The 18,923-nt window shown below is 38.0% G+C and overlaps 1 protein-coding gene across 6 annotated transcripts in view; it reads left to right on the top strand.

The window, feature by feature from the left end:
* SAMD3 (sterile alpha motif domain containing 3) overlaps positions 1-18,923 on the top strand; it is a 76,056-nt gene that overhangs the window by 8,979 nt on the left and 48,154 nt on the right. Inside the window, exons 1-2 of one of the 6 annotated variants that reach the window (XM_054061484.1) lie at positions 1,242-6,048; positions 7,601-7,686. The exons of the other annotated variants lie outside the window; for them this stretch is intronic. The gene's annotated coding sequence lies outside the window, so the exon portion shown is untranslated. Of the gene's footprint in view, positions 1-1,241; positions 6,049-7,600; positions 7,687-18,923 lie in introns of those variants that run through there. 6 annotated transcript variants of the gene reach the window in all.

Below are 18,923 nucleotides of genomic sequence, written 5' to 3'. Positions count from 1 at the left end.
CCATTCATTAATATTTAAATTTTTCATTATTAATAATTATGTAACAGTCATATCAATCTACCACACAGTGTTTTTTTATCACAGTATTGTCTCAAGTCTCATTTATGAATGGATTGTAAATTAATAGTAATTTATGAATATTAGATTTGCTTAAATGGTAATTAACATGGAAGCTTGATAAAGGGGAGTCTGTTATTCATTATTTCCATATGTCTCCCAGGATTTATTATATCAAAATAAATCAAAAAAGTACAAGGGAATTATTTTCAGAGGAGTATTAACACCTTTACCGAAGTGCTAAAGATGGAAAGGGATCATGTCAAAATATATTAATGTGATTCTAGGAGAAAAATGCTGTAGAAAAATAGGTTTTTTAATTATTTTAAAGCAATTTTCCAAATGTATTTAAGTTAAAGGAGATACTCTGGAACAAATTGCAGAATGAGCTTGACTACCTTAGCATATTGCTAATTGCTTCAGCACATCTGCCGGCAAGCACACAGCAGGCTAGCTGGTGCCTCCATTGATGAAGTTTGCCAAAATATCAATTTGTTTGTGTTGAAATTAATTACAAAAGTCTTTGTCACTTTATGTTTGTTTATTTTACTGTATCTTCTGAAAATACCTTTTTTCTTCACAGCTTGACCAAAGCTGGATAACATCTTCCTCAGGAGAGCAGTTCTGTTACAGTTATTTATACATAACCAGACACTTTCTTATGTACCCATCTGTGCTCAAACTCTCATTGACTTTAGTGTGAATTTAATGCATCGTATGGTAAAGGGAGGCACTGCCTAATACTTGCTTTCAGTTAATATGTCAACGAAAGCCATCATCTAAATTGCATTCTCTTTCTGCTATGTTTTCCATCCCAAGGAAACTAGCAATGTTAACCTTAGTTTGCCAATTACATTCCAGCATGAATATTTACTTTCTTTTTAAATTCCCTCTGCAGTTTCCAGTTGTCACAGCACTCCTGTTCTCACCAATAGCCAGTAAACAGCATGGCTGTACACTGCTCACTGAAACATCAGAGCCTCCGTTTTTCATCTAGTCATCAGCTATGTTTCAAGTCTACAGTTTATTTACCATGGGATCGGAAGCGTCTTACTATTCCCATAGCGTTCCTCCCATCAAGGGAAGCTTGAATCAGTATCTTTAGCGGGGGAAAAAAAGTACTTGTGATTTGCAATAAGATTTAAAATCTATTCTGTTACCAATTTTCTGGTAACTGTTTTGATTCAACTAAAATCCTCCTAACCGTATTTTAAAAGCACTTGACAGGCTGACCAGGCACGCACAATTCCTATTTCCTAATTCAGTGTACTTCCTTGTAAGGCTAGACTGTGATCCTCTGGATTCAAAGATTGTCATGGATGGAAGAACATGGTAGAGTATGATTTCATGAGTATGCTTTCATGTGCATTACCACAGCCTTGGTCTTCCTATCGTTGGACATGCAGTCTCTTAATGGAAGAAGTGTTCAAGAATGCTGAATTTCTCAGGACCGCATGGAGTAAAGAACTTTCATTATCAAATGCAGGAATTTGTTAGTCCAAATGTAAGTTCTTCACACATGCTATTAATTAGAGGGGATTGGGCTGAAAATGACCACTCTATCATAAAAGACAATTAAAAGGCAATGCTCAAAAATGCATATTCTGAACATAAAAATATTACAATGGCATAGCAATGACATCAGATGCAGCAGAATGGTGTTTGTCCCCAGTTGTCCAAAGTAGCCATTTGTTGCATGATAGGGAACAACAAGGGCTGTTAGAAGTTTGCTGGTATAGGAAATATCCCAATTTTACAAAGTGCTTTGAGTGTGCATCAGAATAAAAATTACTATGTAAATATAGGAACTCATTTGTTTAAGAGCAGTGAGCCTCCCATGGCATTCTCAGTGCGAATTTTAGATAACAAATGGCTGTGCAGTGCAGGAAAGGGTTCACAGGAGCACAAGCTCCACTGAAGCGTAGCTCAGTAGTCTGTACAGCATAATGCCACAGACAACAAAAGTTTAACGTGCCATGACTCTCAGCCTTATTGAGTCTCCAACACCTGTGCCTGCTCTTACAACCAATGTTTCTGATAAAAATCTTTAGAAAAAATAACAAAGCTATTCTTTACAAATGTCTTTTTAGGGCATGTTAGAAATTCTGGCTCTGTACGTACCTTTAGTTCTGTAACAATGCATCTGAGCTCTACAGATCTGTGAATTCTAGAAATTGGAAAGCCTTTTGGGGAAAGACATTCTGGAAGACATTTAAAACACTGGACTCCTGTAAACAGCTCTGGTTTGTTCACCTCTGGAGAAATCTGAAGTCTTATCTCCACAACATGAAAATAATGCACTGAGAATCCAGTCTCAGGGTACGTGCATAGAAAAGCTGTTTTGAAAATGAGGTAGGGCATGAATTTAAACTTCATCTGCTGTTTTGCAGACAGCCTCCACACAGATAAATTTATTTGGATTTAGAACATCTATAGCATTCAGCTTAATCCTCTTCTGAAAAAGGATATTCTGACTTTCCTGTAGAGTATCAACATGGACAGATGCTGTAAAACATATATTGATTGCAGTGTCCCTTTTCACTGGTGCCCAGTGACAGAACTGAGGGCAGTGGGGGGAACTGAAAGACAAGAGGGTCCCTCTGAACACCAAGGAGGCACTTTTTTACTGTGAGGCTCACAGAGCACTGCACAAGTTGCCCAGGAAGGATGTGAAGATATTAAAAAGCCATCGTCTTGGGCAAATGGCTTTACATGGCTCTGCTTGAGCATAGGAGTTGGACCAGATGACCTCCAGAGGTCACTTCCAACCTCAACTCTTCTATGATTCTGTAGCCATGATTTTTTTTGTAAATTTTGGGTTACTCATTGCAGGAAGATTTATTAGATGAGGTGGTAGGGGGAATGTACTTAAATTTTGCCCACATTTCAGAACAAGGCTGATGCTTTTCTTAACTTAGCTAGCACTTTCATCTCAAGTCAGCAAGCCAGAGTTTATCCTTTGCAAAAGCTAAGGAAAACACTGAAGGTAAACTGGACTTAATCTTGATTTGTTTTCCAGCAGGCTGGCCTACACACATTTCTGTATCAATTGAAGGTAATTGCAAGTACTCAGAATAGATTCACCAAGTTCCCTGAGCAAACTTTATGAATATATAATGCATTTATAATAACGCAGCTGCAGCCACCTTACTGATGCACCCATTTGCCTTCCCATTGCTTTCTAAACGTAAATATCACATTCTTCTTATCTTCTATTGTCTTATTGCAATAAGCCTGAGTAGCCAGGCTTATTGCAGATATGTGGACATAAGAACAGTTATGAAATACTGTCTAGCTCTTTCCATACCACTACTGATTTTGCAGGAACTTCAACAGAAAAATTCTATATTCCATTAAATATAACTTAAAAAGGTTTAAGTGCAGCTTCTGACCCCAATGGCTTTGCATATAACAATATAGAACTTAACACATTACCAAGTACCTTTATTTGTACAAACAGCTCCCTTGACTTCAGAAATATTACTTGAATTGGAACAGGTTGCCAGGATTGCAACCCTACGTTTGAAGTACAAGTGAACTATTAACACGTTTGTGCTGTTGAATGCCTCACTGATTTCCTACCCTGTCTACTCTGTTCTAAAAAAACACCCGGTAGTTTCCTTATGTGAATAAATGAATGTCTCTGTTTTCCCTAATCTTTGGGACTTTAAAATTACAGATTAATTCAAATCAAGCCTGCAATACTTTACCTATAAATGAATATCTCACAAAATCAAGTCTCACCTCAAATACTCTTGTCCAGTGGTTTGGTTTTCATTGGTCTTTAAATCATGTGATTTAAACAGGAGTTTGTCTTTCATTCACTTTGAAAGGCTCTTGTATTTAACAGTAAAATAGAATAAATTTTTTTCCAACTCTCAGTATATAGTAGCAGATTGTTGTTGGTTTTCAATTTGTTTGTATTATAAAGTTCAGTGATTGTTATGTAGAATTATTTGAAAAACCTTCAGCTTATAGGCCAAGGAGAGAAGGCAAAGAAGGGAATAACTTAGTATTGTTATTTGTGGCTATTGTGCAGTCGTAATCAGTGATGTATATTTCAACTAATGGGAAGATAAAGGAGTAAAGGAGACAGTAAAGTTAACAGTAGAACAATAAGTTTATCATTTCGAAACAGAAGTTTACTTAAAAAAAAATCTGCTTTTCTTCAAATAGATGACATTTTGCAGACCTGCAGATTCAGAGCTTGAAAGCAGGTGTGAATGTGTTTAATGTTTCTTAATCCAAATTGTTTATACAGTTTTAGAGCTGTACCTTTTGGCAAACCTTTTGCAATGCGGATGGCTTGCAGTTATTCTGCTTTTGCAACATCTGATAGAGAAAGTGTATTTCCTTGCTTCTCCCTTCTCCATGGCAAAAGACTTCAGTTCCTGTCTAGTTTTCAGCACAGGCTTGGATCTGGTGCCTTGATGGACGCTTAGGTTTAATGCCTGGCATGATAGGGAGTGGGCTGAATGCACTACTAGTCCTGTCCTGATCCCTATTATCCTTGCTTGAAAAGGAAACATCCTTTCCATGGCTGAAATACTGACATCTCAGAATATCAACCTGTGAGATGCAGAAGGTAAGTTGTTAGATCTAAGTCCTGACGATGGAGAGGAGACTCAAAGGAGCTAGAAAATCTTCATGCCAATATGGTAGCAATAGCAAGACTTTTAGCACCTGAGTTGGAGTATCATCAAGGCTTGAAGTTCTTACTTACTAATCTTAGCTGATTATCTAGTCCTTGTTCTGGAAAAAAGATTGATGATAGTATCAATTTTCCCCAAGAAAACTGAATTGAACAAATGAACAGGTGTTTATATATCATACACTAATATGTACAGTTTATAAAAAAAAAATCCATATATTTAGGTGTTATATTTTATCTTTGCTCTACCGGGCTTAAGAAATTAAGATTCTAGTTACTGGGCTTAATTTGAATTAAAGTTAGTAGAGTTTCTCCAAATACAATATTTTCTGTTAGTCCTATCCCCTGAAATATTTACTAGCACTATAAAAATACAAAATCTGTTCAATTTCATTACAAACAGCAACACCTATAATGTACTACATGTAATTTCTAAGCCGTAGGTATTGTGCTTGCCAAAAGTCTAAAAGCATGTGTCAATCCTGATTGGACACAATTGTAATTTCATCAGGAGATAATGCTGAGATCCTAAATAGCACGTGCACAGCTCAAGCAGTTTGTGAATGGTACCCAGTCCCTGTGATTAAGTGTGAGGACTGGAATTTAGCTCAGGACTGCGTCACTCTCTGTCATCCACTACACTTGTTCCTTTCCTAGGCCAAAAAGCGGCCAAAGGCACAAGAAACAATTCTGAACTATGCTCCAAAGGTATCTCAGAAAAAAAGGTAAAACACTCCGTTTAGCAGGGCAGGGATTAGTCCTGAAGTTTGAAATATAAAGTAACTGATCTTGCAGTCATTAATGAGGGGAAATTAGACAGACAAAGAAAACATTGCCTGACTCAGTACTACATGGCTGGGTTCCCCGTGAGTTAGCAGCAGCGGCATTGCAAACACACATTAAGCATAACTGGCTGAAGGCAGCATTGCAGAGCAAAGATTATTGGATAATTACGTTGATTTGTACCAGGAAAGAGCTTGCTTACAGAACATTTTAGTAAATCATCATTATCCATTCTGAATTTATGATTGTTGATCATAAAGGTGTATACGGAGGCAAGAAGGGCCAATCAGCTCATCTGAATCTTTGAACTTGAGAAGACTGGATTATTTCAGTCCATTTACCAATGTATTTTTATATCTGTTTTCCTTGCTGAGAAGGTTTTAACCTAGTTTTCCCTTTAAAGAGAAGGGAAAAATCTGTCATTTACAGTAAAACCATGAAATCACAGAGGATCTTGCAAGAGGATAAGATCCATTTTCAGTCTCATACCAAAGCGGGCCACTTCAGCTACAAGTTCACAGCCATCAGCATAGTGTGGAAAATCGTTACCCATGGAGGTAAACTTCCTTCTCTGCTCACCTTGTTCTCCCATTTGGCACCATGCTGTTTGCCCTATACCCTATTCTGCGGATCACAGGCAATAATTATACCTCCTGAGGTGCAGTTTTGACTAGATTTCTCCCTTGGTTAGGGCCAAGTCAGAATACTTATAATACCTTTTATATATCTTTATCTGTATATACACACTTTATATAACTTTTATACTTATAGTACCTTTTAACAGCTGACTATTACTTTTTCTTTCTTTCTTTTTTTCATTCTGAAGCTGCAGTTCAGATTTCATTTGCTATAGACTTGATTAAAAGCTATCTTTTCCTTCCACATTGTAATGTATGTATGTCATTTGTCTCAGATACAGAGCATAGCCTTAAATTCATACATGTTCTAAAAGAACATGTCATATTACAATACTTTTTTTTTTATTAATACAGACTTTCTAAGAAGCTATTTTTCTATCTGTTTTCATTTCCAACTTTGCCAAAAAGTACCTAAAACATGCATGGAATATGAGGTAGATTTTTGAGGAAATTGCTAACTATGCTGCCACCTAGTGAACCTGTACTGTGTCTGATAATACTTTTCATAAAGAGATTTAACTCTTTTTTGAGGGCAGAAAAAGCTTTATTTTAAAAATTGTTTCAATAAAATAAGACCCTAGAAATGTATCAAATGCATGAAATTTTTCTTTAAAATTTGGTTTAAAATAGCCAGATACAACTATTGTAAAATGCTAGTGTCTTGAATTTATCGTTATCATTAAATATCCTTTTTTTGTAGGATCATCCTACAGACTTCTCAAAAATTAGAATCCTAAAGTCTAAGGCCATAGTACGTTTAAGGATCTGTGCTCAATCTTTGTGTTCTCTCTAATGGTTAAAACAGCACCATTTTACCAAATATCCTGGATTTGTTCCTACACAACTAAAATCAATGCACTTACCTTTTACTTTAATTGAACTGAGTTCTTCTGTAGCTGCAAGACTTAATCCATATGTTTGCCAAAATATTTTTAATACAAGTCATCTGCCCAACAAGCATATCAGCTGCTATTTGCAAACACTCTTTTAAGGAAGAAAGACTTTGGATTTCATCTAAAAAATCACACGTTTAGCAGGCTTGTGTGTTGAGGTTTATTTTCTGCTGTGCATCTTAGTGCATGAAAATGCTGAGTAGAATTATTATTACTGAGAAAAAGCAGCAGACGATCCACAGTGAAATCAATTCTTCTGTAAGGAAATGCACAGCATAATCCCTTGTCTTCTAACATTTAGAGTCTTTCCTAGGTAAGTGAATAATTACATAGCACCTGTGTGATATTAATGCTCTATTCAAATCCTAAAAATATGTCCTGGAAGTCCTTATCCTATATGCTTATTCTCCCTAAATCATATCAAAATAAGCCTATAAAAAAATAAAGACCAATTGTTGATCATAGGACTGTATAATGTACATTTGTTTCAGGGCAGATTTTCTTGTTTCCAGCCTACAGTTAGGATTGCCTCTCCTTTGCTCTTTGTCTCCATAAAATTGTGTTCCACTTTTGCAAAGGGGAGTCTGCTCTGGCCACTGAAGCTGGAGACTGCATGTGATGGAAGGTTCTGGAAGAATCTCACACAAGGTTGATCAACAGTCTGGTAGGTCTACCACCTTTAGATTGAAAGTCTCAGTCCAGGTCATCTGTTTCCTAGATAAGTCATTGCACACTGTCAGTCTGTGGTTTTCATTTAATTAAGAGCAATTAAAATGAACAAGGAGTAGGCTGAGCAGATATAAGATGCTGAGAGGTTAATTCAAATTTGGATGTCATTGACCAATGTTATCATCCTAATAGAATTTAGATGTATAGCTCTCCAGACTCAGTTTCATCAAATCATGCATCAACATAGACACACAGACATCTGGCTCACAATGAAAGTATTTGATATGCAATCTTTAAGTATTCTAAGACTGGTTTTAAGCATATCTACAGCGAATTAGCACTTGGGAACAGAGTAGCAAAAGCCAGACTGAGATTGAACAGTCTGAAGCCTACATAAGATTGGAGTTTATATGAATTTTAGATTATGAGAAGCTAATACAATACTTTTCACCTGCTGTGTTTTATTTCCTCAATAAATTGTCATCATGTCAGTCGAAGTGCTTCTTTCTATGTAACTGCAGAGGTTTGTTTAGTCTTAGGGCTGTGTTGTACTAGGGTACTCCACTGGACGAAACTCTGTGTGCATAAAACTTTCTATTAGGGCTGAATTTTTAGGAAGGCAGACTATTTTGGGTGCTGATATTTCTGAAATATTTGGCTGGTAGCAGTGTTAGCAGGAGTTAGGCTGAATGGTCAGCCTATCTTTGGGTTGATTGTGGCAGTCATGCAGCTCATTGGTAAATGTCCTTAGCTGTGAAGGCACATGTTCAGGGTTGCCACATCCAGAAATCCAACAGCAGTGAGGCTGCCACAGCTCTGTGCCCCCAGAGCTGACTGGTAGCACATCCCAAATAGGAATAGACATACTCATGCCCACAACAGGGGCACACACACACACACACACACACACACACAATGCACATGTACATAAATTCACTGCCAGCCCCACAAATCAATGCAGAAACCCCAGCACTTGCACAAGCACTAATAGGCTCATCCTGTTCCCCTCTCTGGCTGATCCAGATGTTGGTCTGTTAGTGGGATATACTTATGTATATATGCAGTGGAGCTCCCTGTGGTAGCTGGGCTTAGGCAATTATTACAAATGAAGCTGAATGAGAAGCCAGGGTGGGCTGCACTGATGAAGTGCAGAGCATGGCCTGAAAATGCACCTCTATCTCACTAAGCCTGAAGAGCATTTCATTTTCCAGATCAGATGTAAAATGGAGATCTTGAGCACTTGCAATCTTTGAAGTACTTTTTAGTTAATTTTTTTGTAAGAATTATTACTAATCATTATACTCTAGAATTTATCCTAACAGAAGTATCAACTGGTAGAGTTATTTTTCATCTTATCTTTGTTAAAAAATATCTGTGGTGTTAAGAAACAAAGGCTGTTCTTTTCTATTCAAGGTAGCTAAAAGCAGGAATAGGAGAATGAGCAATTCTTATGTAGTTTGTCAAACATTTAAGAACCTTCAGTACATAATGAAGCTCTTCTAGACCTGCCACTTTCCAATAAGCAATTATCTGCTTTTATTTCTGTTAAAACAGTAGCAGAATGCAGTATGTAATCGTAATGCAGGATTATATGACAGCCTGTGAAACAAAGATATGGTTTATAATAATCCCATACGGTATGACATTTATTTCCCACTTTAGAGAGACTTTAGAACCACTTTTGTATTTCAAAAAGCTATTAATTAGCAGCAATAGCCAGCAGAAAGCCTAAGCTATGCCACATTCACTGATATCTCGGTTGACTGTGAGTTCAGAATGCATCCACAGCAATGTTATGTTATTAACAGTCAAGTCTTACAGAAATATTTTCCCTGAGATGGGGTTCTGCAAGTGCATAACTCCTAAGGATATTGCACAACTCCTAAGGATAGTGCACACTTGGCCACACTGTCACTGTTTACTTGAAATATATACAGTGATAAATATAATGATTCACTTTAACAGTATTAAGTCACACTGCTGCATAATGCTGGTGTCTTTTAATCTTGCAAAAATATGATGAAGTTGTATCATAAAAGTAAGAGTACCTCCAGAATTAGCAACAACATTTGAGCAACATTTGGCAGCCTAACAGCAGAGGCAGGTACTGCAAGTATAAAGTCCTGAAAGATGAGTCTTGTCTGGGTGAGATGTTTGGACAGGTGGTGGTGAAGTTTCAGTAAGCATTGGATGGAGGTTCTGGTACAGTGACATGCTTGTCACCCTGAAAGTGCCAGTCACACAATCATCTAATGATGTAACTTAGGTGATAGTTCTCCAGCTACCTCTGGATAAAGGAAAAGAGAGAATGGTCAATCGTGCAAGATCACGAAATTAGTTTTTACACTGAAAATGCTCACACGAGGCTGAAGGGCAGCTAAACCAAGGCAGAAAGAAGGCTACTCCTTCTCTGGTGAAAGCATGTAATCTGAATCCAAGCCTAAATAGTCCTGCCAGGGTCTCTAAAAGCAACTTTTGCGAGGGGTGGCTTGTAATGTAGATCCGATGTCACTGTACTGAGAGAAAGAAGGAGGTCTTTTGGGCCATACAGCTCAGAGAGGTATCATTGCAAGTTATCTCCTGATTACACTCAAGAGATGGAAAGATATGTCAGAAATCAGCACTAGCATAGCAGCTCAGACGTGGCATTATCTAAGTGAAATATCTGGGTGGGATCTGTGTTTAGCAAAATATACATGCATGAGTAAGAGGTGTTTGGTGCCACATCAGATAGATAAGGCAGGGGAGCAGCTTCAAAAATAAAAATAGGGGAACATTGCATTTTTTCCAGAAGATTCTTAGACGGTTCACACTTTAAACAAATCATGTCTTCATTCCATAACCATGAACTTTTCTCTCCTTGGACATTGCGCACTGCCAGCAACAGGCTTATGGTGCCTCTATGCTCTTCTCCTCCTCAGGCTTAAGAACCCTCAACTCCTTCTGGGCTATCCAGATTTTTAGTAGCTCACCAAATATTCCTTTTTGTACACTCTGCTCCTGTCATTTGCTGGATGCCTGGTAAGGGTCATGTTACCATCATAAAGGATGGGCAGTGCAGTGGGAGGGAGAAGCATTTAGCAGCTACACTTTTATACCTCTGCAGGCACTCTTTCTGTCAGAAGAGACATCAATGATGAAGGATCAGAAGAAATGCTTATTTCAAAGGCCTAAAGGGAACACAGTGAGGTACATACTGACATAATTCATCAGTATGGTCCCATCTGTCATCCTTTGGGTTTGAAAGGCCTGAGCTACCTATTCTGAAAAGAAAAGAATAGCGACTCTCCTTCTGATCCTGGAGCTACAACAGATTACTTTTATGCACAAAAGTTGCATTTTGTACACCCTGCAGACATGCAGAAAGTTGCAGTGATGTGACTGGAGTTACAACAACTTTAGAAATTCTTGAGCCTTACCAGTGACTTATTATTTCTGCACGCTTAGGCGTTCAAGAAGCAGAACACCAGAATTGCTGAGTTTTGTATGAAACATCACCACCTCTCACCTACTCACAAAGCCATTTCTGGTGATCGATCTCTCCTTGTCCTTCCCTCTCTCAGACCGGATGGTGGGCTGCAGCACTGACTTGAATGCACAAACATTTTGTTTGAAGGTGTGAAAGCAAGCTCTCCTCAGCAAGATGTTGAAAGCTGTCACTTTGCCTGTGGTTTGTAGTACTCATTTTGGGGAACTGGTTTTGGACTGTAACTGCTAGTAATTGTGCATAGGTAAAGAAACCTTATAAAAGCCAGTTTTAGGACAGAGCTACTTGAGGATCTCAGTAGCATGGTGGCATCCTCCTGGCCGGTTACACCTGACCATATGAAACTACCAGTAGCCTTAATTGCATTCGTGACTGTTATCTGTATTATCATTGGGTTTGTTACTATTAGGCTTACAAGTACCTTTATCCATGAATATTTGAATAAAGTTAGAATTATTAGGTCTCATATAGCAAGGTTTAGTGAATATCTGAATGCTTAATAAAACATGTATATCACTAATCTCAATGTTTGATTGGATTAATTCTTTACCTATGAGAGTTCAGTGGGTATTCTTCTGTTATCTCTCACTTTCAAACATCATTTTGTAGACATTGTTTTGGTATTGCACATATGATCCTATGATTCTATATACCTACTTTAAACAGTTTAAACAGTTGGGCATAAGTAGGATGGCCAGGGAGGAATCTGAGTATTATTCTGACTCAGATCTGCCCTTGACATTGGCCACCAACTGGATTTAACTCCATTCACCACAACTCTTTGGGCCTGGTCACGCAGTCATTTTTCTCCCCAGTGAAGAGTATCCCTGTCCAAGCCATTAGCACCTATTTTTTTCCAGGAGTGTGAGGCACATTTTGAAGGTGATGTACCCTCAACTTTAGAGTGCTTTCCACTACAGAGAAAGCTTTCCAGCAGCAGGTGGTATCTGGTCAGCCCTAGGACAGTAGAGGCCACACGAATAGACTAACCAGCTGGTCATGTGAGGATGCAAGGCTGGAATATTGCCAGAACAGCACGTACTGCAAAGGAACATAAGTGCATATGAATTTACTGTGCTGTGAAGTTAATATTCCTTCAGACAAAAGTCACAAAGTCCTGTACTTCCTTACTAGAGACACTTTGAAGTGGGTCATAGGAGCAATGAGCAGAACTGTTACTCAGTGCACGCAAGAACAAGGTTTCAGATCTGTTTAAACTGATCTAATCCCAGACTACCATGGTCCTCCATTCCCTGCATCAGTGCTACCAGCAGGAGCAACAGGAAGAAAAATATCCATGTATTGATTAGTTTAGGCTGCCATAGATCCCATAGCTTGAACAGTCTTATGTGAAAGTGTCCTGCAAAGTAAGCTGAACATTCTATTTATTGATTTTTTTCTCCTCAATTTATTAATCAAGATGGTTTTACTTTGTGCAAGTTGCTTGCAGCTGTTGACTAATAAAGGTACAGTGTACCTAAGACATGACTGTGGTCACCACTGTTAGTCTTTGTAAATTGGTCGAGTTCCAACACCAAGGAAGAGGTGTGCATATACATCATTATCACACTTTAAGAGTAATTTAAAATTAACACTGCCACAGAATTAAAGGATTCAAATTATCAAAAAAGATTTTTAAGGTTATACTGATCAGAAAGCTTATAAACAGTGTATCTGAGTTTGTTTTTTAACAAAAATATTTTCTTCTGGTTGTGTGCTGTTTTTCACTGCTTCTCCTGTCATATCCAATTGTAAAGTAAATTGTGCTCTATAAGATCAAGAAATCTTTAGCGCTTATTTCTGCTCTGCCCAAAAGAATTTAGCTTCATATGTTAAGGAACATTTAAATAATGAAAACTGATTAAAAACAAACAAACAAACAAAACAAACAAGCACACACCCTAAATCCTTAGAATCTAATGATTTTTCTCATATATTTTTCTAAAATAGATTACATAGCTGATATGTTAAATAACAGAAATTGCTTCCAAGTTGTAAGACTAAAGGATATCTTTCTGTTTGATATTTTGTAACTATTTTTGAGACTCTGGTAATAAATGCAGATGGTAAAATCTAATAATAAATCCTACTAGATTGAGAGATTGTCTACAAAACTAAGTGGTAAATCTAGAAAACTCTTTGTAAGAAAATACCAGTAATAGTGGCACAATTAAGGTTGTCACCAGCAAAATAAAGTGTTTTGAAGAAAACAAAGAAACAAGGTAGATGCTTTTGGTTTATGCACTTACCCTTCTAATACCTCCATGCCATCTGGGTTTGGCTTGAAAAAGTTCACTATTATATGCAAACTGAAGCATCAAAACTTAATACAACTTATAATCTGACTATTTTTGCTTTAAATGTGGTAATGAATTCCTTAATATGCCTGTGTTGAGAGGATTAACATCAACATTAACTACACTACCAGCAAGGGGAAAAGAAGCCAGAGATTTGTAGGCAATTTATAACTTTGCCAATGCAGGAATTTGGTTACTGTGATGGAAAATCTTAAATACCAAGACTACCATCCTGCCAAGTTTCAGATCAATATCTTTTAATGTCTGCTTCTTCGCAAGCACTGAAACAAGCCCCCTCCCCAGCCAGGGAAGGATTTGTAGCCCAAGCGTTCAGTGTCTGAGAAGCATTTGGACAACACTTTTAGATATATGGTTTAACTTCGAGGTTATGCAGTTCTATGACTCAAGTTTATTTTCTGAAGTAGCCACCAAGGTTTTACAGAGTTGTTTTGGTTTTTTTTTTCTTTACTTAAAATAAATTTAATCTCTCCACTGACTTTAGTGTAAGGAATATTAGGGGGTGGGCATTATATGAGTACAATTCTTCCCAGATATAGAATTACTGGAAAAAGTTTGTGAAATGTTAATCAAATATGCTATTCTTGGGCTGAAGGTGAAGCGCAATTTCTCATGAACTAGTAACTCAAAGCTGTAAAAACCCAGGAGCATTGGGAAGTCTGAGCTAGTAACAAATTGCTTTGACTGCAGTTGATGTCTTAGAATGCATATAAATAAATGAATGAATAATAGCAGCCCACTGAGATTATAGCAAGAACTGTTAATGCATAATTTTGCATGGAAAAAGTCATAGAAAGGGTAACTGGCAAGTGTCATGCATCAACGTTTTAGCAAGCTAACAGATGGCTTAGTTAACATTTTCTTTTACCAGTCTTCTGTGTCAGTTCCCATGCCCCCTATATATGTTAAGAATAAGTTTAATTAAAACCGTTGTTTCATGTATAGCTTTAACTATAACTAGTGATACAGCTATCAAACTGATCTTCTTTCAAGCAACAGTTTATATTCCTTTTACGGAAGCAACATAACTTAAAAGATTAGGTTCTGCTCTGGGAATATTTAAAGCATCTGTATTCTAAAAGTTAGATCTCTCTCTCTACTTACCCAGTACTGTAATTATCAGGGCACCAGATACAGTTCATGTCACTGAAAGATTAGTTTTGCTCTGATGTGTATTATTTTAGTATGAGTTGAAGTTTTTAAATAAAAGTAAGGGAGAAAGTCTGTCCCCATTGAAATATTGTTATCATCTGCAATGATTTCACATCAAGGTGAACCAATTCACCACCACTTCAAGATGTGACACACTTAAGTCTAAGAGAAATTATTGTGGCATAAACCCCCTAATGCTGAGGGAGACATCCAGGTTCCCTATACAGTGAACATAACATGTTGAGTATCAAATAATCTGTTATAGACTGCTGTTAGCTAATTAAAACCAGCAACTTCTTACTGCTCCTGGCCTAACTGGGCTATTGTGACCTGAATGTCCCTACAAGTTGTTATCTGTTCCTGGCTCTGGGAACTGCCCCAGTCTGTCTCATAGCAGAGTCTCCCTTTCTCTTCTCTTTCTCCAAATCAATGTAATCTAAATGTGCTTCTTTAGAGGCGTCTTGGGATTGTAGGCAAGTGTCTGCAGGGCAGAAACCTTCATTTTTGCCTAACAACTACCAGCATTAGAGCGACAGACAAGATGCCTTGACATCACAGTTGCACGTGTAGGCAAGATTGATGCCATTTGATTCCTCATCAACTACAATGTACAATCAATACTGACTTAGACAAAGCAGCAGAAAACAGCCTGACTCTTTCTGAGCCTGCAGTCAGGCTGCAGGAGTCCATAGTCCAGGAATGGTGAAGAGTCAAACCACAGCAATGTGAATACAAGCCGTTCCATAAGGTGAACAAGGTGTGATCATAAGGACAGTCCAGGGACTCGCTTAAGGTTGTAATGTAGACAGTCTTACCTGTTACACAGAAAATGTATGGTTTTACTTCAGTGTTGCTGCACTACAGTCCAAAGTGTCAGCTATAATCAGAATTAGCTCATTAGAGTAATATTTTATTAAGTAAGAACCGTCAGATACAAGCAGTAGTGTCACAATGCTTCCAGTCCTTTGTTCTTTCCCTAGTATAGCTTTGCCTGAAACTAGCATAGTAGAGCATGGCTTCATCACTTGCTTCAACAAGAGCTGAATGTGAAATATTTTTACTAATTAACAGTGGCAGTAAAATGGGAAATTTCACTAGAGCAATTACACATTGTATTTTAAACAATATTTATAAAATAAGGGCTGGTTTCTGCCAGGAAAGTATCCAGCAGGCACCTACAAGAAGATAGTTTATTTTCTTGCTTAGAAGTCTGTGGTACCCAGCAGTTTATTATTGCTGTTTCTTTCAAAAGCGTGCCCTTCAACCATACAATATCAGAACTGGAGAAAAACAGCTGGCAAGAACTCACTGTCAATAAAATTGCAATAAAACCCCTGTTTTCTTCCCACCTGCTTATGTTGAATAAAGTTGTTAGCTCCAATAGTGTTCTGTGATACTTTCTATAAAGCTGAAATTTTGTAAAATTACATCTCTGTTTGGTCAAAACTAACAATGCATGCAAGATATGATTGGCACAAAGGGCCACATTTTTGGCCATAAAGCAACTTCTTAGAACAGTTTTGTTCTACATGGTTCTTGTAGGTTTTGAACATCTGGAGTTGTTCCTTTTTTTTTGTTAGCCTCAGGCACAAGGATTTTATTTGTGCTATTTCAGCCCATGTTTTACGGTCAAACTTCATGTTCTCACTGACCCAAAACTTCCTTTGACTTCAGTTCTTTTACTTTATCCTTCCAAATAGGGAACCATAACCAATTATTTCCAAAAACTCCTACTGGATATAAGATTATATTAAAAAATCACACGTATACACACAAATAGAGGCAGCCAGCGGGACTTTCAGGGGTCTCTTCTAAAATTTGCTGTCTGTAAAGCAAAGAAGGTTGAGGTGGTTGTGAAACAGTTCTTAAGCTATCCTAGTTTATAGCTCAGTATTTTAAAGTACTGCACAACTGGCTGCTGCTTGCTTTCATAATTCAGTACCCCAACAGGGACATACATTATAGAAATAGTGATAAAAAGCTGTTAATCTCTTTGGAGCAGTTTGGTGTAATAATTCTTTAATGTCAAGAGATCCTGGGAGTCAGAACTGGGTATGTACCTAATTATTTCCTCTCAGTAAAACTGGATTTGCAGACAACTTTGCAAAACATAAGTGATAATATAGCTTGTATTTTTACAAGCATTTATTAAAAAAGATAGAATAAGTGTAATAGAAGTATTGCTGTATGGTAGCATTTGAAACTTCATTTAGCACTCACTGTGCTACTCTTTGATTGCCTTAATTACATTTTTAACTGCTTAAGTAATGGCAGTGATCATTGCTTATTTTTAGCCCTTTAAGATAGAACTGAGTTTTAGATACTTCAAAACTTTAACATTGTAAAGATACGTTCAACCATCTTATCTTAACATCTATATGTCATTGCCAATTAAGAACATTGACAACCCTTAGCTGGCATAGGACGAGGCAATGTGAAGGGCAAAGCAATCCTGAGGCTGTCAGATTTTTCAAAAAAAATAAAAAAGAGGCTACAAATAATTGTCAGGACTCGTTTCAAGGCTGCTTGTGCAGTTTTGCTTTCTCCACCACCTCCTGGCTCTGCACCAGGCAACAGGACAAAAGCAGAGTCTAGCTTTCCACAGGTTTAATTAGGACCCCAGAGCCCAGGCTGAAGGCTGAACCGGAGCACTTGGGGGTGGACAAAATGAAGAGCAACTAATCTCCATTTTCTGCAGACATGTAAGTCCTTTTTACAGCCACAGAGAACCTGACCTTGTGCTATGGCGTGCTCTAGACTCAGCCTTGCAGGGTTCTGGACTGGCATGAGTTATGACAGGACATTTGAACTTCAACACTATAACACCCCAGACCTCTTGCTGTGCCAGGAGCAGGACTCAAGGTTTTGAGAGCATTATGGAAGACCCTAAACTCCCAACTATACTTAGGCAAGAAGATATTAAATAAATAAACATCTGTCTGCTCTTATAAGGAATACAAGACTTGCAAGTGTAATATGAGAAATTCCAAATACCGGCAGTCTCAAATAGTTCAAGTTGCCTAGTAATGCTGATTTCCCACTTCACCTGTCATCTGTTGCTAAAGATTATCTCATACACATCTAACTGGTTAATGAAACCTGTGTCCCTGCTAAAGGATTTAAGCCCTGACCTTATGTTAAAATGGCCATGAATGCATACTCTTCCACTGACCGTTTGAAACCAGGGAGTTTCAAACTGCTGCAAACATGCAAATGGAGCCCTACAGATTCAAATCAAGCCTAAAGACTGAATTTGTTTGGCACTGAATCTGGATCTGATGAAGACTCATTTTTCAGAAGACTGAGTCTGAAAGAACAGCGGCAACAATGTCACCCTCAGAAAAATTGGAGAAACCACAGTACCAGATGTTGCCCAGGACTCCAGGAGCGATAAGTCATGGATGAAATTAAGTGTCTAGGGGATCCCAGAGGCAAGCCATCCCTTAACCTGCAGGAAGTCCTGCTTTCCCTCATTCCCCTCTTAGCAGATATACCTACCAATATGACTTGTGAGAATTGCTGCAAATATGGAGATCAGTGTGACTCTAAAGATGATAAAGACTCACCCATTTGGCTTCTAAAGTTTTGGTCAGAGTCATTGTGAAAAGCAGCTGTGGTAATTTAAGGTATCATGCCTGCTGTGCCAGTGATTACCTACTGCTTAGCTAAACTGGCATTCAGGAGTACACAAACAGCTTGATTTTAACAGCTTTCCAGCTGAGAAACAGTAAGCAGCTGGAGATAATACTTCACATCAGGGCAGTTCTTTCCAAAACGACTGTTTCTCTACATCCTTATTTAAATCAGACACTAATTCAATAGCTATTTTAAGCCAACACCATTACCAAAATGGCAAAGTCTTCCCTCGTATACACCTGGTACATCTTTGCCATCTTTACACCACCACCTCCCTTTCATCAGCACAAATAATCATATGACTCTATGATGAGCTGGACGGGGGACCAGAAATGCCAGAAAACTAACCACCCTCTTAGTTTTTGATTGTATTGGTCCCCTGATCTGGCTTGTATGACCACGGAGGACTAGAGCTGGCAGGAGGAGTGGGGGAAGTGTGGCCAGGGAAATGAGAAGGTAGAAGAGGGAACAAGGACAGCTTCTTTCTGTGTCAGTGGCTTATTTCTCAACAGCACCTCCAGTGTTTACATCACTGAGCAATGGGACATCCAGAAGAGAGCTGCCAGGCAAACAGACTGGGTGGGGCTTTTTCTTGAATCAAACTGTGGGAAAGGGGAAGAAGATAATTTAATTCCTTTTTAA

Source organism: Cuculus canorus, chromosome 3 (assembly GCF_017976375.1).
Source record: "Cuculus canorus isolate bCucCan1 chromosome 3, bCucCan1.pri, whole genome shotgun sequence".
In the NCBI taxonomy this organism is placed as follows: domain Eukaryota; kingdom Metazoa; phylum Chordata; class Aves; order Cuculiformes; family Cuculidae; genus Cuculus; species Cuculus canorus.
Note: the sequence above shows the minus strand (reverse complement) of the source record. Positions and strands in the feature narration are given on the sequence as shown.